At 41.0% G+C, this 25,735-nt stretch overlaps 1 long non-coding RNA gene across 3 annotated transcripts in view; it reads left to right on the top strand.

Moving 5' to 3' along the window:
• LOC139044590 (uncharacterized) overlaps positions 1-12,096 on the top strand; it is a 63,753-nt gene extending 51,657 nt beyond the window's left edge. For all 3 annotated transcript variants that reach the window (XR_011501655.1, XR_011501656.1, XR_011501657.1), the window contains one exon: positions 9,113-12,096. This is a non-coding gene — a long non-coding RNA (uncharacterized lncRNA). The remainder of the gene's footprint in view (positions 1-9,112) is intronic.
• Positions 12,097-25,735: the final 13,639 nt, after the last annotated feature.

Genomic DNA, 25,735 nt, shown 5'->3' with positions numbered 1-25,735 from the left:
TGGACTGCTCTTCTCTAATCAATGCCTCAGGGATTGAGGGTCTTTTCACCATGAAACACTGACATCTTCAACAGGTGGCTTTCAAGTTCACTGTGAAAAATAAAGAAACAGGATATCGTACATGGGAAATTTTGTATGGATCAAATCATAAAAGGGTTTTTACATATATTCCATTAGCCAAATCTGGTCACGTGGCCCCAATTAGCAGCAAGGGGACTGAGATATGTACTCCTTCTGTGGTGGGGAGTGAAATGTCTGCCACACATAAAGCCTGTTCGAGAAACATTTAGAATCCATTTGGAAGAGGCAAGATTAACAAAGGCTGTTGTAATTTGAGAAGGCTTTATGAAGGAACTAGAACTTTAGGTGAGTCTTGAAAGATGAAGTAGGAGAAGGGAAAAACAATCCAGATGTGCTGGCTTGCATAAACAAAGGTGTAGCATTGAAAAAAAACCCTACCCTCTGCCATAGATGGTGCTACTAATCTGAGGTTAGATATAGAAGGTGCACAAGGCTGATTAATGGCCCCCAAAGATATGCATAGCCTATTCCGCAGAACCTGTGAATGTTACCTTACATGGCAAAAGACGCTTTGCAGAAAGTTTAAAGACCTTGAGATGGGAAGATTATCCTAGATTACCCAAATGGACCCAGTCTAATCCCATGAGTCATTAAAAGTGGAGAACTTTTCCCACCTGCAGTCAGAGATTCTAAGATGGAAGGCAGAAGAGTGGATCGAAGATGGCAGTGTGAAAAGGATTCCACATCTCCTTGCTGGTTCCGAGACAAAGGGGGCAACGCACAAGGACCAAAGGGAAGTCTCTAAGAACTAAAGGCAGCCCCACTGACAGCCAGCAAGGAAACAGAGACCTCAGACCTACAAGTGCATAGCACTGAATTCTGCCAACACCTGAATGAATGAGACACTAGATTCTCCCTAGAGCCTGCAGAGAGGAATGCAGCCCCGCCAACATCTTGATCTTAGGCCAGTGGGAGCTGTATCAGACTTCTGACTTCCAGAACTGTAAGATGACAAGTTTATGTTGTTTTAAGCCCTTAAATTTATGGTTACTTGTTATGGTATCATAGAAAACCAATACAGCAGGCATTTAAGAAATCATTCAGTCTACACATTCACTCCATTAATAAAGATACTGAGGCCAAAGAAATTCAATTTCTTGTTTAAGGTCTCATCCTGATTAGTGGTAGCATGGGGACTAGAGACTATAATGAGAATGAATTATAATAATAAACACAAATTAGTTGTCAAAAATTAGGCATTGCCACAGTTTCTTATAAAATCAAGGAAATGGATAAGTATATTTGAGATTCTCAGTAAAGAGATGCAATTGGCTACCCCGTGGTTCTTTTCAAACAGGCTACATGTTAGTATCTCTTGAGAGATTTTAATGAAGGCCAATGTGCAGGACTAATATGTAGAAATTCTTACCTTATGGGTTTGTGGTAGAGTCCTGACATTGATATTATTCTTTAAGTTTTCTGAGGTGACTTTAATGTGTAAGCAGAGTTGAGAAACACTGCTCTAACAAGTATTCAGCTTGCTAAGCTTCCCTGTGACATTCGTAGTGTCTTTATGTATAACCACTTACATTGGTCCTAGAACAGCACCACAAAAGCCCGTGTGTTACACCTCATGGCTATCATTTGATAACAGTAGACTTGTCTGCACTACCCTATCATCAACAAGTCCTTATTCCTTCAATTACTCCGTATTCGACAGTTTCTTAAATATACTCCTTTTCTATTGCTGCATGACAAATTACTTTAAAACGTGCCATTTTAAAACAATAATTATTGTCTCACTTTCCGTGGGTCAAGAATCTGAGTGCTTCTTGTTCAAGATATCTCACAAACAATCCAGATGTCAGCTAGGGCTGCAATCACCTCAAGGCTCAAGGCTCAATCAGGAAAGGCTCTGTCCTCTTCCAAGATCATCTCCATGGCTATTGGCAGGCCTCAGGTCCTTGCTGGTTGATGCCAAGACATCAGATCCTTTCCACGTGGACCTTTCCATAGGAGTACTCACAACATGGCTGCTGGCTTCCCCAGGGCAAGCACAAAGAGAGAGACAGAGATAGAAAGAGAGAAATAGGGGGGAGAAGGCAGGGAGGTATCAAGCATAAGAGAAGTCAGAGTCTTCCTGTGACTAAATCTGAGAAGAGATATCCTATCATTTTTGCCACATTTTATTAGTTAGAATTGAGTCAATAAGTCCAGTCCACGACTCAGGGGAGGGAATCCATACAGCCACAATTTTGGGCCAGCAGAGTATTATTTTAGATCAAATTCAGATGCTTTAGTTAAACACCCAGGTCTATGGGACAGCAATGCCTCCCCTTTCAGCCCACTGCACTACAAGTTTCCATGAGTTCTACTCTCCAATTCTTCTAGAACCAGATAGGTAATTCTCTACATAACATACTCCATCTTGCTCAGTCACCATCTGGAAGTTTCAGAATCTCCTGACCTTGGAAGGTGAGACCCATCTGTTCTATCTCATCAGAGAGGCAAGTTGCCCCAGAGCTCCCATATTTTAAGAACCCTTGCTTTATGTATTTTTCATTTGGTCACCTTTGCCCTGAAGATTTCTCTTTTTGCTCATTGTCACACAAATTGAGATGATCTTTATCATTATTTTATATTTTAATATTATTAATTTTTGTTATATTTTGACACATATGAAACAAAATTAAAAAGAATATATAAAAAAACTGTTGTCCTTTTCGGAAATATTCATCCCCCTCCCTTACACTCTGCATCCTATCACCTCTTGCCTTATTAAAACCTTCAGCTGTTAAGTATCCCCTGTCCCACATCTTTAACCTCTCTCTTTACCCAATATTTCACAATCGAACATGTTAAAATCACTTCTATTTTTAAAACACATAAATTTAAAGTAAGTTATTTGAATCACATATTCTCCCCAGCTACTGTTCCATGTTCTTTTCTTCAAATCAATTATCTCAAAAGAGGACCCAACTATACCTCTTCCTCATCTTAGGTAATGGCATTGCCGTCCAGTTTGGCAAACTAGACACCTACTATTTCCACTTCTTTGCCTATCGTTCATTACTCACTTCACTCCAGTATGGCTCTGACATGTTTTGCTTCACCAAAATTGCTCTTACTGAGATCAGCAATGACCTTCTCTTTACATCTCTTGGGCTCTTCTAGGTCTTCATTTGACTTGACTTCTCAACAACATTTAACACTATTGAGAACTCCCTCTTTCTTGCAGCTCTCATCTCCCTTGGCTTCTGTTCTCCCACTCTCTCTTGGTTTTTCTTCTACTTTGCTGGCTGCTCCTTCTAAGTCTACTCCAGCTCCTCCTTTCCTAACTGAATTTTAACGACTGCAGCTTTCCAGAGCTCAGCCTAAGCCTTCTTTTCAATCTATATTTTTTTGCAGGCAATTTTATCTTCATGAGATTCCTAGATTTATATTCCCTACCCAAAACCTTCTTCCAAGTTCCAGATTGGCATATCCGTCTGCTAAGTATTTCTACTTAAATATTCAAAATACTTATCAAATCCATTAAAGCTGAGAAATAAAATCATAGCCATTTCCCCCTAAACATGTCCTCTTCCGTATCTTGAGGAATGGCACCACAATCCAGCTGACAAACAAGAAACCCATATGTCACCGTTGACATCTATCTCTCCCTTACCCCTAATATCCAGTCCCACACTGGATTTACATTTACCACTTAAATTTCACTTGTTTGTGGTTTTCAGATATATAACTCAGCATAGTTTCCAGTTATAATATTCCGTACTTTCCAAACCCCACTGAAATCAGTTCATCCCTAGAGATGCCCTTACACTCTAAGTTGACTCTGGCCCCTTGGGAATGAGTTTATGACTCGAGAAGTTCTTTTGTGGTTTGCAGTTTAATGAGCTCAGTTAAGTCTAAAGACTTCCTTTCAGTTCTTCACTGGACAGAGTTAATTTCCACAATGATAGGTTTAAGTAAACTTTTGGGGTCTTTATTGTCTTTTATATTTTATAATTCAATTTTTTAAATCACATACTATTGACTTAAAACAAATCAATCTTTTTTCTTAACCTCCTCTTGGAAGTGAAACATATTCCCATCCATCCTTCTCTCAGTTTACAATGTAAAATCTAAAGAAAAGATGTGAAATGAGACTAGTACCTTGCTATTGTTGAGCTATTCCACATTAAGTTGATAAATCATGCAGGTAGAAGTCATTTGTCAAAGAAATGTATTTATTTGAATCAAATTCAGTTTGGGTGCATGGTGTGCTGGATTGGTTATCCAGCTCTTACTAAATGATTTATCAAACTCTGACTTGCTTGAAAAACAATAAACAAAATCTTATAATAAAATTTTTAAATGTTCTTATATCTTAGACTGTACATTGAAGAAACATAATTATAGCTCTTCACCATATCATACACACCCATTATGCCAAATTCAGCAGTGAAGTTGTTGCTAGTGTTTTTCAAAATAAATACAAATACGAGTGTGAAAGGTAGACAGATAGATGCTAAATAAATTGCTGATGATTTCAAAGTGGTTGATAATCCTTACTACTCACTCTCTGCTACCATAAGATGAAGGGAAAATAATCTTTAAAACTCTTAGAAGAAAACATAAGGGTAAATCTTCATGACCTGGGACTTGGCAAAAGGCTCTTCAGTATGATATCAAAATCATAAGCAACAAAGAAAAAATAAATAAATTGGACTTTATCAAAACTGCAAACTTGTTCTACAAAGAAAATCATCCAGAAAGTGAGCAAACAACTCACAGAATGGGAGAAAATATTTGCAAATCAGATTTTTGATAAGGAACTTGTATCCAGAATATATATGCAACTCAATAATAAAAAGAAAGAAAACCCAATTTTAAAATGGGCAAAGGATCTGAATAGACATTTCTCCAAATGGCCAACAAGCACATGAAAAGATGCCACAAATGAAATACCACTTCAAAACCACAATGAGATACCACTTCACTCCCACTAGGATGGCTAGGATCAAAAAGACAGATTATAACAAGTGTTAGCGACTGGAGAAATCTTCCTACACTGCTTATGGGTAAGTAAAATGGTGCAGCTACTGTGGAAAGCAGTCTGGCACTTTCACAAAGGATTAAACGTAGAGTTACCAGCAACTCTACTCCTAGTTATAAATCCAAGAGAAATGAAAACATATGTCCACAAAAAAACTTGTACATGGTTATTTATAGCAGCGTTATTCATGATAGCCAAAAGATAGAAACAACCCAAATGTCCATCAATGGACAAATAGATAAACAAAATATGGTATAGCCATAAAATGGTATCCAGCCATAAAAAGGGATAAAGTTACTGATAGATGCTACAACTTGGATGAGCCTTGAAAACATGCTAAGTGAAATAAGTCAGTCATAAAAGTCTACATATTATGTTCTACTCATATGAAAGTCCAGAACAGGCAAATATATAGACACAGAATATAAACTAGTGGTTGCTTAGGGCAGGGGAGGAAAAGGGAGGCTAGGAAGGTGACAGCTAAAGGATATAGGGTTTCTTCTGGAGGTGATGAAAATGTTCTAAAATTGACTGCGATGCTGCTTCTGTATGTCTGTGACTACACTAAAAACCATTGAATTGTGCACTTTAAATAGATGAATTGTATGGCATATGAATTATATTTTAATAACAATGTTGTTACGGGGTGCTCCTTAATTAACACCAGAGAAGTGGGCAGTTCTTTGCTCTGTGCCCCTTCAAGGGTGTCCTAACAAATAAAAGGGGACAATATGCATAGCAGTTAGGTGTGCACATTCTAGAGTCAAGCCACTTGGCTTTAAACATTGCAGCATTTTCTGTCACTTCCTAGTCGTGTCACCTATACCCATCTACCTTCTCCAAGCCTCAGTTTCCTCATCTTAGTAACAATAGCACATACAGCACATGACGTTGGGTGGTAGAGATCAAATCAGAAAATTCACGTGTCTGAGAGAGCATAAGCACCCAGTAATTATGGGCTAGGGGTAGTAGCCCTATACCCATATAGCCCATAATTGGTAGGGATAGCTTGGTTGGTATTCCTTTATCATCTAAAAGGCAAAACACCTTCTCAGCCCCTACCTGCCCAAGCCTCTCTCAGCTGGAATAACTGGGGCTTACTTCCCCAAGGATCGCTTACTCCTTACTCAGTCCTGGCCTGGACAGTACTTTGTTTCAGCAGTTTTAGAGCACCAGGTTATAGGGTGTGGAATGCATATCACTATTTTAGATTTGGCATCAGTTGTGCCCATATCGTGGTCCAAAATCTAGACTCTAAACACCCGAGTGTCCCTCTCAACTCCAGCTTCCTGCCATGATGATTTAGGCTTTACAAATGGGCCTTTGCCTTTGGTTTCCCTGCCCTGAACCAAGGCTACCTGTTGATAACACAGCCAGACCCTGAACTGACCTCCTTGGATGGATCCTTGACATTCTACCCTTCCACTGACATGACTTTCTCAGAGATGAATATTGTTCTTGTACTCAACAGCTACTAGCTGGTACCTTGTTACAAGTGGACTGATTACCTAGAACTAAGGCCCTTCTGCCCACCTGAATAGGGTGCTCTGTTTCCTAGTTTCCTGCTGCTATTTCTTTGTTAGATCTTCATACAAAAGAACTGCCTGCACTTTGACCTAAGTGACCAAATCTTCAAACATAATGGATTAGAATGCCTGCAGTGTGTTGGGTTGGACACAGTGGGGCCCAGACCTCAATCTGGTTAGTTTCTTTATGTGAAGTCAAGCCTCCTCCCCTCCTGCTGATCAGTGGCTGAGCCTCCCGCATGCATTTAGTTGAGCCCCAGGTAGTGATGAATTAACAAAGGATGTTAAATAGTCATTTGGCTGTTAATAGGGCTTTTGAAGGTTAGAACACTGGGGAGATTGGCATTTGTAACACTCAATGTTGGGGGCTAAGAAACTTGTCACAATAAAAACTAGACCTCTGCGTTTTTTCCTTTTCTCCCCCTCCGTTTTTTCTGTGCCCTGGAATCACTAGCAATGAGACCTGAAATGTCACGGTTTTATTAATTTTGAAAGCTACCAGTACTCCAACAAAAACACATCCAAGTTTATATCTTTCCTTTTTTATTTTCCTCCTGTTTTCAAAAAAGTTGAGTAGAATTAGAGGCATAGTAGTAATCAAAGAAAACTCGAAGATGTAATGACATATTACAAAGTCCTTTAAAGCAATCCAGTTTTTCCTGCAAAACTGAGAATGTAGTTTAATGACAGCATTGACTAATTTCTCTCAATCTCCCTCTCTCTGTCTCTCTCTCTCTGTCTCTCTCCTTCTTTTTCTTTCTCTCTCTTTCCCGTACAAATAGCCTTTCCTCACCTTTACAAGATAAAAGGCAGCTGCAGACAACCTCTCAGTTATTCTTTGGGGTATCAGGAATCCATGGTGACAGTTTAAAGGGGTGACATGGTTTCTAAAGGAAACCTGGGGGAAGGGAGAGTTTGATGTTCTAACTTGGGAGCCATTGATACCGACTCCGAGGTCTGGCATCCTCCTCTAACCAACTATGGATATCAAGAAGCAGTAGTCCATACAGAATGTAAAGAAGATCACAGTGATGTTGGCAAGTAATACAGAGTCCCTACCTGGAAATGGATTTTATACATGGATCTGTCTCTTATTGGTCGTTGTAGTGCAGTTTGTGGACAGGTCAGCCATTGGTAAAGGACCTGGGACTCAGCAGACAACACCCACCCATTCCTAAGAACCCAGAAAACTTTATTTCTTCATCTGCCACCCTCCTTCCACTGATTAGGAGCTCTCTGATCAGATATGTACCCTGTTACCAACGTCACGCATAAACCTCTAAGAGGCAGGCAGACAGGCATATGAAGACTGGTCCCCTGTGGGGCAAAGTGGTGCTTTTTGACTTTTTTAGCCTAAGGAGGAAATGTTTTGGGTTGGTTATTTCTGGCAATTGCCTGGGGGTAGCCCTATGGAAGGATTTGTCAGTGTTTTTGATGAAGACATTTTTTAAGAGAAGGACTAGAGATTTGAGAGATTCAGTTCTCATCAAAATAAAGATTTTGTTAGTGATCAACTTAATATTTACTTCTAAGAGCAGTGGGAATGATGTAACAAAATATTCTTAGTAACTCCCAGTGCACAGTGCTTGGCATATATTGAACACTTAACAAATGTTAGCTGTAATTATTTCTATTATTATGTGCTTTGTTATCTGCTTTGAATATTACAATGAGCCACGGTCAGTCACCACTCTAAATGCCTGGAATGTTCTGAAATACAGGTTTAAATCTAAACTCTCTGCATATGATAGAGTCTCTATAGGTCTCTAGCGAGTTGGCTGTGATTAAATGAGACAAAATAGCGGCAGCTCCCCTGAAAATGTCAGGGTGGGAGTAAAATCATTCCTTTCAAGCAGTTCTGTGCTTCACATTCAGTCAGGAGGATTTAGAACAGACTCTGAAGCCGTGTACTTAGTCGCCAAGACAGTATCATGTCTGTACCACGTCCTTTACAATTTCAAGGGCCTCCATACCTGCAAGGAAGCAGTTAATGAGTCTGAAAACATCTCCCAGCAGGAGAACAGGCAGGGACCATCCTGGCAGCTTTTAGAGAGATCTGAATTTTGTCAATTTACTGACACAATTAAGACGGATGATGTTTTATTTGTATTTTTTAAGGCCTTGCCATAAAACATTTACTTTCACTTTTTTTATTCTCCACATCCCTCCATTTCTGTTCATTCTACATCGCCAAAGATCAAGGCTGTAATTGGAGTCAAAACATGATCTCAATTTAAATCAAAACAACTTATGAAAGTGTATCAACAGGAATGTGTCTAAACACACCTATATACTTCCTGATTCGTTCTTTCATGGCTCCCAATGCATAATTCAGCTTATTCAGGTGAATTCTAAAGATGAGCTTCCTTCCAATTCTTAAAAAAATGCATCTTTAAAATTGTATGTTAATGGTCATTGTTGTAGTTACTCCTTTTTAGAACCCTGCTATGGGTTTAAGGAGAAGGATTGTGGGGGCCATCTAATTAGCCCTGGTGGTTGATGCTGAATTTTTTCTTTTTTTCTTCAGGCTTTCTGCTGATCTTCTCTGTTTACCTGGGGACCTACTGATTTGTGCATGTTCACATCTGACCCTCCACGATAGCAAATCCAGGCTGCTGGGGGTGTAAAGGAAGATTCTCTAAGAACAGGAAGAACCATTGAAGGGCATTTCTCCAAATCCACACCTAGTCAAAAAGCAAGAATGCTGGTTTCTCAACCTTTCCAAGACGTCAAATATAAGAACTCAATTTCACCCATCACTCCATTCATGACAGAAACAGAAAAAATGGCTCACTTGTTGATTAAGCCAAACACTGACCATCTGTGGCGGAGGTGGGAGCACAGGTTGGAAGGACCTGGGAATGCAGGGCAATTAGGAGAGGTGAGCTCCTTTAGGGATGCTTTCTGGGAAGGCATTACATCCCAGCTGGCTTCAGGTCTCTGAGTTGCAGTGAAGAAGTTTCCAGAAGTGAACTCTTCTAGTTCCCAAGAGTGAATCCTACTCTCTCCTTCCTGGGCTGGCTGGAAATATCAGCAGTATTCTTTTGCTCTTGTATTTTGACTGACTCATCTGAGACATCACTGTCGACGAAAATAATCCATAACCAATCTATAAATGAAAATTTGGGAGAGTTTATTCTGAGCTAAAATCTGAGGACCATGGCCTGGGGCCTTTCTTCCTGAAGGAAGAAAGGGCACCAAAGAAGTGAGGTACACAGAGTGGTTATATACCCCCAAACAGGATGTTTCACATATGATTGAAATGTCCCTTTTACAACAGTCACAAGACTGCTCTGTCGGCACAGAGCAGCTGGGTGATCACAGGTGAGCTGGGTGGTCAAAGGTGAGCGCAGCAATCAGTTCCTAGCCTAAGGAAAGATGCTTATCCTTAAGGAAATGCCAATGTGGGGGGAAGTTGCATCTTTATCTTAAGGCCATTTGTTCTTACTGTAGTAAATGTTTTAAAGCAGATATGCAATGCCTGCTCAACGGCCACAGTCAGGCCCTTTTGGAAAACACAAAATCAGGACGAATTAGGTTTACAGCAAATGGCTTCCTCACATACTCCAATATATCCTATTGCTTGCCATTTCTATTTGTCATCACTGTAGGCCCCACTTAAAGAAGCATTGTTCTAAAAGAGGGATGCAAGCGAAGGATTTATTTAATCATAATTATATTTATTTTTAAAAAATAGTATTTCAATCACACAGTGCAAACTTCAAAAGGTATGCAAAGATATACAGTTTGGTAAAAATCTCCCTGCTAATCCCAGTAACCCAGGCACCGTATCTCCTCCCCAGAGGCAAACAACTTTATCATTTTCTTTTGTTTCCTCATAAAATTATCTTTATGAAAAATCAAAAAAAATTGTAAATGCATATTTCCTTTTATTCATTTTTAAACAAATAAGGCTTGGTTTGTATCTTACATTATTCAGTTAACAGTATGTCTTGGAGGTCATTCTCTACACCTTACAGAACATTCCATATCAGGTCATGGAGAGTTTCCTCACTCTTTTTTGGAATTACATGTACTCTATTGAGGAACATACCATGATTTAACCAATCCCCTACTGGTAGACATTTGGTTTGGTTCCATAATTTATTGTTACAAATGGTGCTACAAGATGAAGTCATGTACTTATTTCATTTCACACATGTGGGAAAGTATTTGTAAGCTGAAGTTCTAGAAATGAAATTACTAGGTCAAAATGATGAGGATTTTCAGGCTGGTTAATTTTAAAAAACTGCAGATGAGAAGCAAGCTCCTAGGATTGGAATTTGCTTGCTCTTTGAGAGATATTTGCATTTGTGAAGGAAGGGGGGATGACCTTTCAGGGACCCGAAATTGGCCACCCCAAGATATGTCTCTTTGGCATTGGGATTGTTTTGGGCTGGTTGCTTTTGATAAACTGGGACAGGGAAGGAGGCTCTGAGGAATGGAACTTGCCCTTGTTGGGACACATTTACATTTGTAAGGTAAATCTCTATCTGTAAAAGGTGCCTCCCTCTCTGTACCAGGAAGAAGAGAGATGACCTTATCCCTAGAAACTCTTAATGGGGAAGGCAAGAACCTAAGTTGGCTGCTGTCTGGCAATCTCATGTAACTGATTTAGGGTGGTGGCTTCTGACCTTTACTTAATCCGATTTGATTCTTGTCTAAAAGTCATGCGATCACCCAACTACCAGACCCCACCTGCACTGATACCATTTTAACTTTTTTTCAAATTCTTTCCTTTGTCTTCGTAAAGAGATGACTCACATACCTATGCCTTAAATTTAGCCCTAACCCTCAACTCGGGGCAGCAGCAGGAGCTCTGACTGCCCGTGGGTCCTGTCCCCACGCACCAGCTCTGCCTGCCCATGGGCTGTGTCCCCATGCCAGCGGGGGCAGCAGAAGCAGCGGCAGCAGAAGCTCTGACTGCCCATGGGCCCTGTCCCCATGCTATTCTATTCTCTAAATAAAAGAGCACTACTGCCAGATCTTGAGAGTCCAAGAAACCTTTCTTTTGACTCCTCGGCTCGCCGACCCCGCATCAAAAAGGTAAATGCATATAAATTTTTGATTAGTATTACAAGTTTTTCTCCTTTAAAAACTTCTACCTGTAATATGTAAGATTGCTTGTTTCACCAGACCATGATCAAACTGTTTGTATGACTTTTTTATATTTTGCCAAATTGATATATGAAAAATAGTACTGAGTATCATTTTAAATTGCATTTTCTTCTTATATGCGAGACTGGGCATCTTTTGATATATATAAAGGCTATTTGTATTCATTTTCTGTTAACTGTTTTCAGACCTTTCCCCAAATTTTTACTAGATTGTTGGTATTATTATTATTGATTTGTAGGGTTCTTTATGTGTTAGAAAAATTAGCCCTTTCTGATATGAGTTGCAATTTATTTTGTAGTTTGTCATTTATCCTTTGATTTTGATTATACACAAAATAAAATTGATATTTAGAAGGCCTGTTTCACTTATAAAAAAGATTTTACATGTGTTTGCGTGTATACACAGAAGAAAAAAAAATATATATATATATATATACACACATATGTATATGTGTGTTCTCCCATGGTTTCTTTTAGTAATCTCATGGCTTTGTTACTTTTTTTTTTTTAACATTTAAATCTTTGACCCATTTAGAATATACTCTGCCATGAGGAATGAACCCAATTTTATTTTCCTCCAGATAGAAACCCAGTAGTTCTAATCTAAATTCACTTTTTTAAAAATAATCTGCTCTACAGTTGTTTACTCTTTGCCAAATGATTATGAATGTTACCTGTTCTCGTAGACTCTTTCTCCCCAGAATTGTGATGTACTTTCGTGATTTGTCATTCACTCCAAATTCCGAGAGACTCTAGATTCAAGTGGGTAGAATTTCTGAAGCTTTGCTTCTGAATATTTGCATAAAACAGCCTAGATGTGTCAGTTTGGGTTTCTTTCATCATTTGTTTTCAATGGCCACAGAAACTTATGTTGAATTTTCATGTGTGATTGCATCCATAGTGAAATGCAGCTTTTTGCTGCTATTTTTAAATATATTTCTGTATGTGTGTGTGTGTGTGTGCATGTGTGTGTATAAGGTGCTCTGCCTTCTTGACACTACAAGACATATAAAGACATTTGAGACAGAGCCCCTTTCTTTCAAGGCACTTGCAGTCTAGCACAAGGCTACAATAAGTAGACCAATAACTACAATAAAAAGTAGAGAGATGATGTCTCCAAAATTTACGAAGCGTGTAAGAGGTTAAAGGAAGAAACATTCACATGTGTTTGGGAGGGAGTTAGACAGGAAGCAATTCAAGGAGAAGGTGGTATTTGAGATGGTTTCTAAGGGAATCCAGTGAAAAATCTTTCCAAAGGTGGGAGGAACGTTCTCCAGCAGGGAGTAGTCCAGTTTGATTGGAGAGTAGAGATCCTGTGGGGGAGGAAGAGGGGAGAGGAAAATGGAAAGGGAAGCTGGGGCCAGCTCACTGGGCTGTTGAGTTTGCAGGCGGTGGGGGAACACTAACTCTAGTGACGATCAGGGGACGTGCTCCAAGCCCTGCTTTGTGAAAATCAGACACGTAAAAAGCATGAGTGGGGGGGTGGAGGGAGGACACGGCTGGCTAATGGAACTGAGCCTAAGCCCCCTCCACAAAATGTGGAATTTGCTGGTGTCATCATAGCAAGCAAAAAAAACCCAAAAAATTAAAATAGCTATCTATGGATTTCTAAGAGAGCCAGAGATTTAAAATATATATATATATCAGCAATTTTGAAGCAGAAAGGAAAAGGTTTATGAATAAAACTCTATTAAAGTCATCAACTTCCTTTTGCTTGCGGTCAAAAACATAGAGCATGCTGGAATACTATTTATTATATTACAAATGAGTGCCAGCAGTCATCTATTGCCTTGCTCTTGCCATGTTTCTGCCTGGGGTATTCATATTGGATCATTGCTCTTTTAATGGATTGAACTAACAAACAAGCACGTGAAAGCTACAGTACCCGCACATCTAAAGAAAAAGGGAGATATAAAGCAGATCGTCTGGAGATTTGCTATTTCCTTCCCAAAGTATCATCAGGGAAGTTGATTTGGCAAGGATGGCATCCATTTATGGCTGAGGACAAGGGAATCTATTGGGAAACTAAATGACACCTAATTTATCCATTTTGGAAAAAGGAAGCCACAAAGTAGAAGAGGGTAGCATAGGAAGCCCCTCTCCAGGGTGGTCTTGGCTAGCTTTTTGAGACCAAAGTGCTATTCTCAGAAGATTATACTTCAAGGAAGATTAGCCTCTGTCAAATCCATAATGCATCAAGGTCTCTTAAGCACCTCATGGAATTATACATGGTAGATCCTTGTTGACTGGACTTTGTCATCAAAGACAGAACCTACAGGACCTGAGTGGGGGTGCCTCATCTAGGAAAGGATGAAGATTGATATGATTAGTTTTTAATCATCCAAAGAGCCAGAACGTACAGAGCAAGTGTTTAATAATTATTTGAATACATGGAAGAATGGAAAGAAAAGGAAGGAAGGATGAAATTGGTGGTCTCCATGGTCAGGATTCACACCCATGGACTGGTTCTAGTCTAGAGCAATAATTTTAGATTAGATTTTAATATACGAATTGATTATATTTTAGGATAATGCTCTAGTTTACCACATATCTTAACTGACAGAATTTGGTGAAGGAATTTTAGGAATCATCCACGTTAGCTCCCATTTTTTTACAGAGGAAAAAATGGAGGTTCAGAGAGTTTGTGATCCTCTAAAGTTACAGCCAGAATTAACAGCAGAGCTGGGTTAGAATTCCAGTTTCCTGACATTCTCTTCTGCATACACGCTGATTTTCCATTAATATGAACTCACAGATCAAGACCAATAACGTTTTGGTTTATCGACTTTTCCTCCATTTCTATTTGTACTGTGCATTGACTCATTTAATTTATATTTCAAATATTTATTGAGCATCACTGTATGCCAAGTTCTGTGAGGGGCTGGGAATACAGCATTGAATGAGAGAGCCACTGGCTCAGCTCTCATGGGTTTCACACTCTAATGGAAGCCAGGTACTGAATGAGTAATTACAAATGACGAGTCTGCTTTGAAATGGGGCGCTGTTCAGGGCAGGCATTGCTTCTGCTTTCTAAGCAAGAGAATGGAATGGCCTGAGAGACACTTAGACAGATGTGGGAGCAAGAATCTGGGCCTTTGACTCCAAATTCAGGATCTTTATGAAATTACAATGACTTTTAAGGCATACAAGGCACCATTGCCTTCCATTGATTATTAATCAATTTCTTTGTTGTGTGTGTGGTTTTTTTACTGTATGAACAATAGTGAAATTTATTGTTTTGCCTGCATAATATCTATTTCCATTTCTGGTAATGGTAACAAGAATTTCCTGTTCAAAGTCTATTTCTCCCTTCCTGTGTGTGTGTGTGAGTGTGTGTGTGTGCTTAGGGAGAGCATAAACTCTTCCTGGGTGGAGTGTTCAGCTCATGAGTGAACTCGAACCCAGTTGGCCCATCTGAAGCTGCTGCGAAGGGGGAATCCGCTCCTCCTGCTGGACGCGAAGTGGGGAGATTCTAAGACTGGTGCTGCGAGACCATGAAAGGACAGAGCCTGCCTGAGCCTGGAGCGGACGCAGAGGAAAGCAAAGCCACAGAGCCTCTTCATGCAGCTGCGCCTAGATCTTGAAAATTTTATTTATGGAAGTAAAAGAATATCGTTTTGGTTTTTTTTTGCCTAAATCAGATTTAGTTGGGATTTCTGGTACTTCCAACAGGAAGAGTCCTGACTGGTACCCCACTATACAAGACAACTGAAGTTTTAACAGCCATGTTTTAATACATCTGCAGACCCCAGATTAAGCAGCCATGGTTTACATAGTTTGTGAATTGAGGAGATTCACTGGGTTCGGTTTCTCCAGCCCAAAATATTAATGTAGCTCCCATGAGAACAATCCCGCGTAGCTGTCCAGGAGGCGGGGATTTGCAGATCAAGAATCCTAGTCCCTCCCCCTTCCCTGGGATTTTCATCAATCACCTCCAATAATCAGATGAAAGTTTCTCAAAATTGTATCTGCATCAAAATTACCCAGATGATCCTGATTTGATGGAGCTTGGGCCACATCTTGAGGACATTGATGTAGGAGCAAATGGATTGGATGGCCCCCTCTTTGCATAGCTGCGGAATCATTGTTAGAATTTAGTGTGCATTTCTGACAAAGTAAACCTCGGGCTCCACAGAGTGGCTTCCGAGACTTGATTTCCAGGTCCCTCTGTGCACATAGGAACTTGAAGCTGAATTTAAGACTGTCACTAAGTCCTTCATCTGAGTTTGAAAACAGAAAAGAGGAAGAGGAAAAGCCTTTTGTTGGTATGAGAGCCCACCCTATGGGGACAAGTCCCTTTATCCTTCTTAAGTCTAAAAAGAAAGGAGCTAAGAGGGCAGGTTGCAAGGGGCTTTGACTCAGTTTTTGAAGACTATTGCAGCACAATGTCCATTGCCAGTGGGGCCTCACTAGGGCCCGCTGTGAGCTGTTTTCCAGATGGAATTAGAATGGAGCTGCCCAGGTTCAGAGTGGCTGTTTGAAGCTTTCTGAGAAGGTGACAAATACTTGGGATGCCACAGAAATAATCACAAGAAGTTACCACGGAGGGAAGTTGCTGCTGCAGTCACTCAGGGAGAAGAATGGGGAGTCACAGCTCAGAGCTGCAGAGAGCATTTCTGAGCATCACCACAAATATTCACTGAGCACTGACGGTGTGCAAGGTTGTCACAACCTGTTGGTGTGAAGAGGTTACCTAGAGAAGGCAGATAAACTCCTGCACCAGAAGATCTTGTAGCCTGAAAGGAGAAAGAAGGCGTGTACCCAGAACACAGCACAACATGAGTGAGGAGGATAAGTAAAGTGCTGTGCAAGAATGAAGACGACAGAGAGAGGACTTGCACCTGGAGAGCCCAGGCCTGTTTGTGGAGGGGCAGGGAACCACGGACTTACCCATCAGTCTGATATTGAAAGGCCTTGCCTTCCAAACAGTGGCCACCGAGGAGCCCCTTGAAGAGGTCTGACAGGGAAGTGTGATGGGCAGATCCAGGTTCTAGAAGGATTAGTCTAGTCATGTGATTTCTTAATTTCTAAGAAATGGGATGGCTCTATACCCATGGCTTAAAAAGGATCTTCAAATGAGGAGATTCCTCCCCTAAAGAATGAAGAAATCACACGTGACCAATGCAGTTCAAGTCTCCTCTCAAAGATGAGTTTTAAAATTTTGTCTCTGATTTTCAGAACATCCATTGCATGCCAATATTTTTCACAATGACAAGTGCACTTACCCTCGACACAGCAACCAACTTCAGGAAATTTTACCTCCAGGAGTACAGATATAAAATGGCGCATGCACAGAGCGTTCCCTGCAGCATCCTTTGAGACAACAAAAGACTGGAAACAACCCGAGTGTCCAAGAGGAAATTGATGGAATCACTTATTGTATATCCACGCATTGAGTCATTATGCACCTATAAAAATAATTAGAAATCTTTTCATGTTCTTAAAAAAAAAGATAGGCTGCTAATTGGGGGTGCGGGGGGAATGGTGCAGAATAGTCTGCTGTTTTCCGTATAAACAAGGAAAAAAGAACTATATCCATGCATGTTTTGTTTGCATTTTTAAAAACCCAGAGGGATACATTAAAAAAAAAAAAAAGCCACTGAAAAGTAGTTATCTAAGAGAGGAAAGTGTAAACTTAATGGAGGAGAGACAGGAGTGGAAAGTGTAAAATTAATGGAGGAGAGACAGGAGTGAGAATGAATCTTTTCATTCTAATCCTCAATTATATTTTAAATATGTGAGGGCATTAGAGAGTCAACATATTAAGTATTTTATCAAATGCCAGGGGACAGAATGCATTCAGCAGGAGCTTTCATTGTTCGTGAGGCTGGACTCTGTTTCACAGCTTAAAACAGAGACTCCTAAAGGAGGAGCCTGGGGACCAGGAGCTTCTGTAGTACGTAAAAGGGCCGCCTCAAATCCCCTCGGCAGAACTGAATACGTGATCTTTGCTATTGGGCAAAGCTGCTTGTTCTCCCGCAACAGAATTTGTGCCTCCAGGGAGCCTTTGGGAGCACGAGCTGGGATGTGCTCAGTCACTGAGATACCATCACCATGATGGCCTGTCCAACCCTCCCGGTGGAAAGGAGCAGACAATCCAGCACTGGCCAGTTCCCAGAGCAAAGTGGGCACCTGCCTGCAGAGCAAAGAGCTCTCACTTTCTAACAAATCTTCCATGTTACGTCAAATCTTGCCTAACTAAAGGGTGACAATCATCATTAGTGTCACTATCAGCAATTCAGGAGTTGCCTCCTTCTTCACCCCTTATAGATATCACCAATATCTCTTTTTTCCTCTCAACTTTCTCACAGTGGAGGAGTGTGTGCGTGTGCGTGTGTGTTCTTGCTTGTGAAAGAAAGTAGACCATAGTGAATAAAAAATACAGGATTTAGGATAGGATAAATATAGATTCAAGTCCGAGTTTGGCACTTATCAGCATGGCCCTAAAAAAGCTTACTTGACATATTGAGCAAGTTCCCTCACCTAAAAAATGAGGTTGTTTTACAAAATAAAAGAGAAAATATATTTAAAGCATTAGCCCTGTACCTGGCACATAGAAAAGACTCAATAAATGCGTTGTTGTTGCTGTATGATGACCTTCACCTCCTGGCTGTGAAACCTCTGACATAGAATAATCTGGAAGCCTTTGATAGAAAACGTATTGAATAACCTGTTTCAGCTTGCTTAGGTCAGTTGCAGTAAAGAGATGTGGAATCTCCTCCAAGAGTTCCACGGAAACTTCTTTCATTTTCCTGGAATAATCTACCTGAAACCAAGTGGTGATGTTTCCTTCATGTATTTCTGAATATGTTCCCAGTTTGAACTATATATTTGCTTAAATATGTAGCCAGAGTGGCTGACAGTCATTGAAGCTGCATTAGTCTTCTTTGCTGTAACTTCCTCCTCTAATTAGGCTTGTAATTGCAAAGCAAGGACAAATTGATTCAGCTAAGAGATTTCCTACTTGGAGCACAGCCACAAGACAGACTCAGCATCGCCCTCTCTTTGTGTTCTTTATACACACTCATGCCACATACCCCACAACCCTCAACAAAAAGCAAAACTCACTGCTACTCTCAGGGCTCCCTGGGTCTGGCTCCTGGAAGGAGGCTGCTGCAACATCGGGGTTCACAGCTTTGCTGCTCCTGAAGTTTTCACTGACAGAGAACAAGGACAGACTCCAGGAGAGACCCCTGGGCTCTGGGCAGGGCTCCTCCAGCCTGTCCTCTCACAGGCCTCCTGAGTACAGCTGTGACTCTTCAGGGAGTCTCCTCTCTTTGCCTGCCTGCTTGCCTCCCTTCATTCTTTCCTTTCTTCCATGTTTCCTTCCTGCCTGCTTTCCTTTTCTAATACAAATAAAGAAATCTCCTAATAAACCTAAAAGCATTTACTTTACTATACTCATTTTAAAAGCTTAATCTTTCTTTTAAAGATGAGACAACTTGGCCTGAAAGATGTTGAACAATTTAGCCAATGATGATTCGGATAATGGTGAGCTGGGATGTGGAGCAGATCAGTGTGACTCTAGAGCCTGTGCTCTCAGCCACCTTGCTCTACTGCTCCCCGTTTTGAGAGAGGGTCATGAGCTAATTGTCTTGCAGAGTTTGAGAGGGGCGCATCACTGGGCATTCTCCCTCTCTGTCCTATTTCACCGACCCAGAGAAACCTGATTGCTTTGGCCAAGTAGAATGTGAATGATGTGGAGGAGGCTCATTAATGGGCCAGGGTTATTCTGAGGTCCTGGCAATGCATGGGTCTTCCAACTCAAAACCGTTAGGAGCTATAATAGCCACTTCTTTCCTGGGATTATTCAGTACTCAATGTAGAGTTCAGGGTCAAAGAATGTTCAATGGAAAAGTAACATTATATCTATATAGGAAAAAAAAAAGGATAAAAGATCTCCCTTTGCCTATAATTCTAATACATCTTCTTAGGAACCTAATTTGGACTCAGGGCTTCTTCATTAACTACATAAATAGAATTAATGAAGATTCCAGCAGAGAACATAAAGTACTTAAGGAACTGCTTTGTCCAGATGACACATTATTAATAGTAATAAGGGGTGGAATTATTTAGTACTTATTTGGCCCTTTATTTGCAGAGAGTGTTCGATGGGTTTCTCGCATGTATATTATAATCCTAATGGTCATTTTGTGCTCTCCCATTTGTCATGCTTGTATGCATTTGCAGCGTTTAAACATTTGTGATACTAAGTAAATTAATGCTCACAGAAGCCTGCCGCTGCCTGCCCCATGTGGTCTGGGGCTTCATTTATTCATAGAGCACTTCCCTCCTCAGCTGAGGACCATAAACCCAAGTCTCCTTGACCAGCAAAGCCTTCTGCAGGCTGTTTGGGGTCATGAGCCCTAGAACCAGTTGTCTTCTGATAGTGGAGCCTTAATTGATGCCTTGATGTTGGTTGGTTCGTTGAAAGATCTACTTGGCGCAGTTTCTCTGTTTTCAGCTGCAAATTCTTTTGTTGGTTCTACTTCCATAGTCGCTCAATACCTTTAAATAGGTTGAGTCTTAAGATATCTGAGCTTTAACTGACTGACTCCTGACTGCAGGTTGATCTGGGATGATGCAGAGTCAATTCTGATTTTCTGTAGATGATATTTTTTCCCACCATTCTCCGTTGTAAGTCCATTTCTGAAACTGCTAGTTCCTGTTTTATGAGTTAGGTGGTGATTCTGATTATCAAAGAAGAATTTACTGAGTACTTAGATGTCAAGGACTTAGCTAAGTCCTTTACTTACACATTCACGTTTACTCCTCACAAGAACCCTATGAGGTAGCTGTTACTATTATTACCATTATTATTGATATCATTCCCTTTTTACAGACGCAGGAGCTGAGGCCCAGGTCAGCCAGTGCTCCACCTAATAATATTCACACCCAGGTCACCTGGCTTTACCCCAGGCACTTGCAAATAATATACAACCCTCATTTGCTCCAGATCTCTTGAGGCTTGTGAGCTGAGGGAATTTTGTGCTGGTTGTTTAAAACTGTTACCTACAGTTTAGTTTCATATATGGTTTATTTAGGAAACCTCTGTGTACTCAAATTGACTTGATGCTGTCAAGCTAAAAGTCAGAGAATCATTCTCAGCCCTTCATGCTCCTCTGTCTTCCCTCTCCTTTTTCTTTGTCTATTTTTCCCTTCTAGAATTATGGCCTGAGTCTCAGCTTTGTGGTTCTCATTTTGAGAATAGGATTGAATTCTCTTCATTTTATAATCTAACTCCTTCTCCTCTATCTCCTCACGGCAGTACAGTAGACTGTGGGCATTGCTCCTGGACCACACGTTGGTGATAATGAAGCAGCATCTGGTCAGGACACCCAAGTTTTCCTCTTAGGAAATATGAATTTCTGAAGCTAGAGAAATTCTTCAAAATATAACAAAGTTTACTTCTACTTCCTCTGTACTCTCACCTCTGGCCTCTCCTGGGTCCCCAGATCACTGCTCTCTTGTAGGAAAGTGACCTGGGATATTGATCCACACTGGGTGTGGTACCTCTGGTCGGGTGGCACTAAAATATATGTCTGTGTGTGGAGGGAGGATTTAAGCTAAAGGAGTGTTTCCCAAGTGGTAGAATTTTGTCAGAGCAATAGCAGTTAACAGTTCTCATGTTCTTACTTAGTTCCAGGAACTACATCAAGTTCTTCCCATTTTGTCCCATTTTGTCCTTACATCAACCTCATGCAATGGATACATTGATCCCATTTCACTAATAGAGAAATGGAAAGTAATTTGCCCCATGTGTCACAGCTGGTAAATGGAGAAAGGGAGTTCAAATCCTGTTCTGTTTCATTCTAAAACCACCCCTAACCTCTGTGATCTGCCTGGATGGAGGACACAGTGGTGACTCAGAGAGCCTTCCCTATGATGGTCAACCAGAGGTGCCACACACTCTGCCTGCACACAGGCTGATGCTGACAAAGCATTAGTTGGGATCCCCTCTCACTCCTAGGGTGATGTTTGCCTCTCATCTGTGGTGGGAATTTACCAGCCAGCAGAGGGTGACAATAAGATGGTTCCTGAACCCTGGCTATGGCTGAGGGATCAACCCAGGGAATCCTCAGACCCAGCTCTTCTTCGGATAGAATTCACCTCTTTCTTTCTTCCATCCTCAGTAGTAGAGGAGTAGGGGATCTTATGCAGGGAAGGATCAAAGACCTATTTATTGAGCACCTACTGGATGCATACTCTGTTCTAGGCTCTTTCAGACTTACCTCATGCAGGGCTCATTCCTCTTTTCCTTCATAGGGATCTGCTGACTAAACTTGTTTTTTGAGAGCAGATGACTAGAAAATAAGTCACAGAGAACTCATTTGGCATGATTTTTGCATAGTCTTTACTACACAAGACAGGGCATTAGATCAAGCCTGTGTGATGGTTAGTTTTATGTGCCAACTTGGCTGAGCCATAGTACCCAGTTATTCAATCACACACTATTAGGTGTTGCTCTGAAGGTATTTTGTAGATGTGGTTAACATTTACAATCAGTTGATTTTAAATAAAGGAAACTACCCTCAATTATGTGGGTGGGCCTCCTCCAATCAATTAAAGGTCTTAAAAAGAAAAACTGAGATTTCCCAGAGAGGCAATTCTGCCTCAAGATTGCAATGTCAACCCCTGCCTGAGTTTCCAGCCTGCCCTACAAGTTTCAGCCTCCGCAGTAACGTGAGCCAATTCCTTAAAAATAAATCTATCTATATCTATAGTGTGTCATTTGTTTCAGCCTGAAAACTTTGAAACTCTTGAAAGCACTCAGATGGGAGCTGCCAACTCTGGGAGGAACACTGTTGCCTCTGCTTTGTCTCTTGGATGTTATTCTTTAACTCTCAGCATCCCACAAGGCACTTTTTAGGTGTCACTGTCACCTAGCTCCGGAGATGAGAGACCACGTGGTTCTAAGTTCCTCCATTTCTACCCCCATCAAAGGTTAAAAAAGAACACAGTGCAGCTGAGGAGTTGCCACAGTGGCATAGAGTTTTGTGTCATTTTAACATTGTGTAGTGTGGACCCCTTGAAGAGGAGAGGGGGCTGCCCACATGGTCTCCACCCATCCCTAATGCAAATGTTATGATCATAATCACCTTGCTGTCCTCCATGGAAAGTGCCAGTGGGGAGGTCTGTGTCCCTTTTACAACCTCCATCTCTGGGCCTCAGACATTGCAGCATTGAGTCAAATTTCATCGGTTTCTCTCTGACAGATTTAAAGTCCATCAGGTCCTGGGGAAAGATTATCCGAAGAGCCTGAAGATGAGCTCATTTTCTCTATTCAAAGACAAGTCAGTGAAAAAATTCAGCAGAGGAGTGTTTAGCAGGTTAAAGCTCATAAATCTGTCAGCAAACTTTACTGACCGTGTACATGAAATTAGGCAAGGCTTTTTTTTTTTTTCCTTACCTCCAATGTCATTTTGAATTATGTACCCTGCCTTATGGATAGATCAGCTTCTTCTCAGCTGCTAGCCAGACTCTTGGAAGACAGGGATAGGTTTTATTTTCATATCAATCTGCTTCTGATTTAGAGTTTATGGTGACATATAGCCAGGCATCAGGTTAAAAAAATAATCTGTAATAGGTCAGTCAACCTACTTTCGGTTATGCTCAACAGGATGTAATTGGTGATATTGACAACACACTGGATGGCATTGATTTTTCCATCTTGGCAGAAAACCTTGGTGACAATTGTCTCTTTCATTCCACTGCCCTATTAGTTACGAAAAATTCTTCAAGGAAAAATTACATTAGTTATAAGTTCTTTGTATGTATCTGGGCTGTTTCCTGAAAGACTTGACCTTGAGTGTAAATAATTTACCACTTATTGCATGCTGACCCCGCAGGGCCTCCATGCCATCTTATTCTGGTTGTGCAATGCAACAAAGATGCCCAGCTGAGGGGCTGGCCTGGTGACGCAGCAGTTAAGTGCACATGTTCCGCTTCAGCAGCCCGGGGTTCACAGGTTCGGATCCCGGGTGCGGACAAGGCACCGCTTGGCAAGCCATGCTGTGGTAGGCGTCCCACATATAGAGGAAGATGGGCATGGATGTTAGCTCAGGGCCAGTCTTCCTCAGCAAAAAGAGGAGGATTGGCAGCAGTTAGCTCAGGGCTAATCTTCCTCAAATAAATAAATAAATAAATAAATAAAGCAGTTAGCTATCAAAAAAAAAAAAAAAAGATGCCCAGCTGAGGAAGTGAGAGGTGCTAGAATCCATCACACTCCACTTGCTAAGTTGTCCACCTTGAGGAAGGGGCATCTTTTTCCCATTCACATGAGGCACACATGCTGAGTGGTTTGTATGCACCATCATAATTAGTCTGCACAAATGCTGTACAAGGTGAAGCTATGAACATGGAAAGATGGAAGAGCAGGATGTACCTCTCTGGGGGGTTGGAATTGGTGGCATCAATATGAAGTCGTGATATTTAACAGAGAGAGGGACAGACAGAGACATAAATAAGTGTAAGTGGTTTGTGTATATGTTTTCTAACTCTGTCTACTTAGAATAAGACAGACGGGCTTAAATCTTAACACCTTGTCCTATGGCTTTGGTCAAATCACTTAACAATTCTAACCCTCAGCTTCTTCATGCAAAAAAATAAAAAGAAAGAAAGAAAGGAAAATGAGGATGGTATTAATATCTACCTCACAAGGTTATTGTGAGGATTACATGAGAAACAGCACACTTATCACAGACTATGTAACCCAAACTCTGGCTAATATATAGCATTATTACTAATCCATTAGTATTACTTAATGTTATTTAAAACAGTTAAAAATAGGTATCTGTCCAGGATAGCTGGCTAGCTCCCATCCTGACCCTTGTTTGCCCTGCTTATTTTCTCCCTGGATGCTGAACTTAATTTAAGTAGAGCCACCAAAATCTAGCCAAGATTTCCCCAGAGTCAAGACCTGCTCTGTGGGGAGCTCTCCTTCTCAATGAGCCCAGGGGATTGTGGCAGCATTGGATCAGAGCCTGGAGCAGCAAGGCAAATCTGATCATGAAATAACTCAGAAAGCCTGTTCCTGCAGAGACACTGCCTGGCTGACCTTCTAAGAGAGGACCCGTCTGATTTCCTCCAATCAACAGCTCATTCATAATTGTGAGATCAAACAACATCCCCATCATCCACCACCCTAATTTCATGAAACATGTTGAAACGACTTTTGTTTCTGAGGCCTTTCCTTAGGGAAGGCGGGACTAATTTCACCTGAAGAGGGAAACTCACAGCGACAAAATACAATGAACCTCTTTTCTATTTGGTTCCACCAAAGCATGGTGCCATACCACCAGGCGATGACATCCTAAGCCCCAGAAGAGAAAACGAAAATCCAGGTGAAACGTCTGCAAAGGAAAAAATGGCCAGCTGTCAAATGTTGTTGAAATCCACATCCTCCCACCCTAGGCAGACGTAATAGAAATGACTAACTTCTTTAAAAAACGAAAGTTACACTTGATTTATCTGTTGCTGGATCTTTAACTGAGAGACTACCCGGCAAGAAGCCCGAGCTGGGACTCACACAAATGCCAGAGTTCCACGGCCGCGCTGATGAGGAGAGCATTTAGGAAAGATCATCAGGGGGGTTTTGCACGTGTTCTTGACAACCGCAATCTGGGGAATTATTTAGAGCAGTGTCCCTAGATCACTTGAAGAGTCGTCAAGCATTTGGTACACTGATTACACTCTTTGGATTTTCTTTGTGCCAAATTACAGCATAAGAATTTCCTTCGTAAACATGTAATTACTTTAGGGGAAAAAAATCACGATTCAGTAAATAATAATAGTAATTTACATAATGATTTACATCTTGACTTCTATTATTTTGTTAGGTTTCTAGGGGCCTTCCTGGAACGTTTTGATCTTCTCAGCGTGTGATCAAGAACTTGTGGATGCTTTTCCAAAAGCAAGAGGCCAGGCAAAGAAGCAGCCTTTGGGTTAGGCCTGGGTGGGAAAGGGAGAGCAAGCTCCCTAGAGGAGGGCTGACTCTTCTCTAAAGGAAAAACGCCCACCTTTGGGTTAAAAAG

The sequence above is a fragment of the Equus asinus genome, chromosome 2 (assembly GCF_041296235.1).
Source record: "Equus asinus isolate D_3611 breed Donkey chromosome 2, EquAss-T2T_v2, whole genome shotgun sequence".
Classification (NCBI taxonomy): domain Eukaryota; kingdom Metazoa; phylum Chordata; class Mammalia; order Perissodactyla; family Equidae; genus Equus; species Equus asinus.
This window is presented reverse-complemented; position numbering and strand designations above follow the sequence as displayed.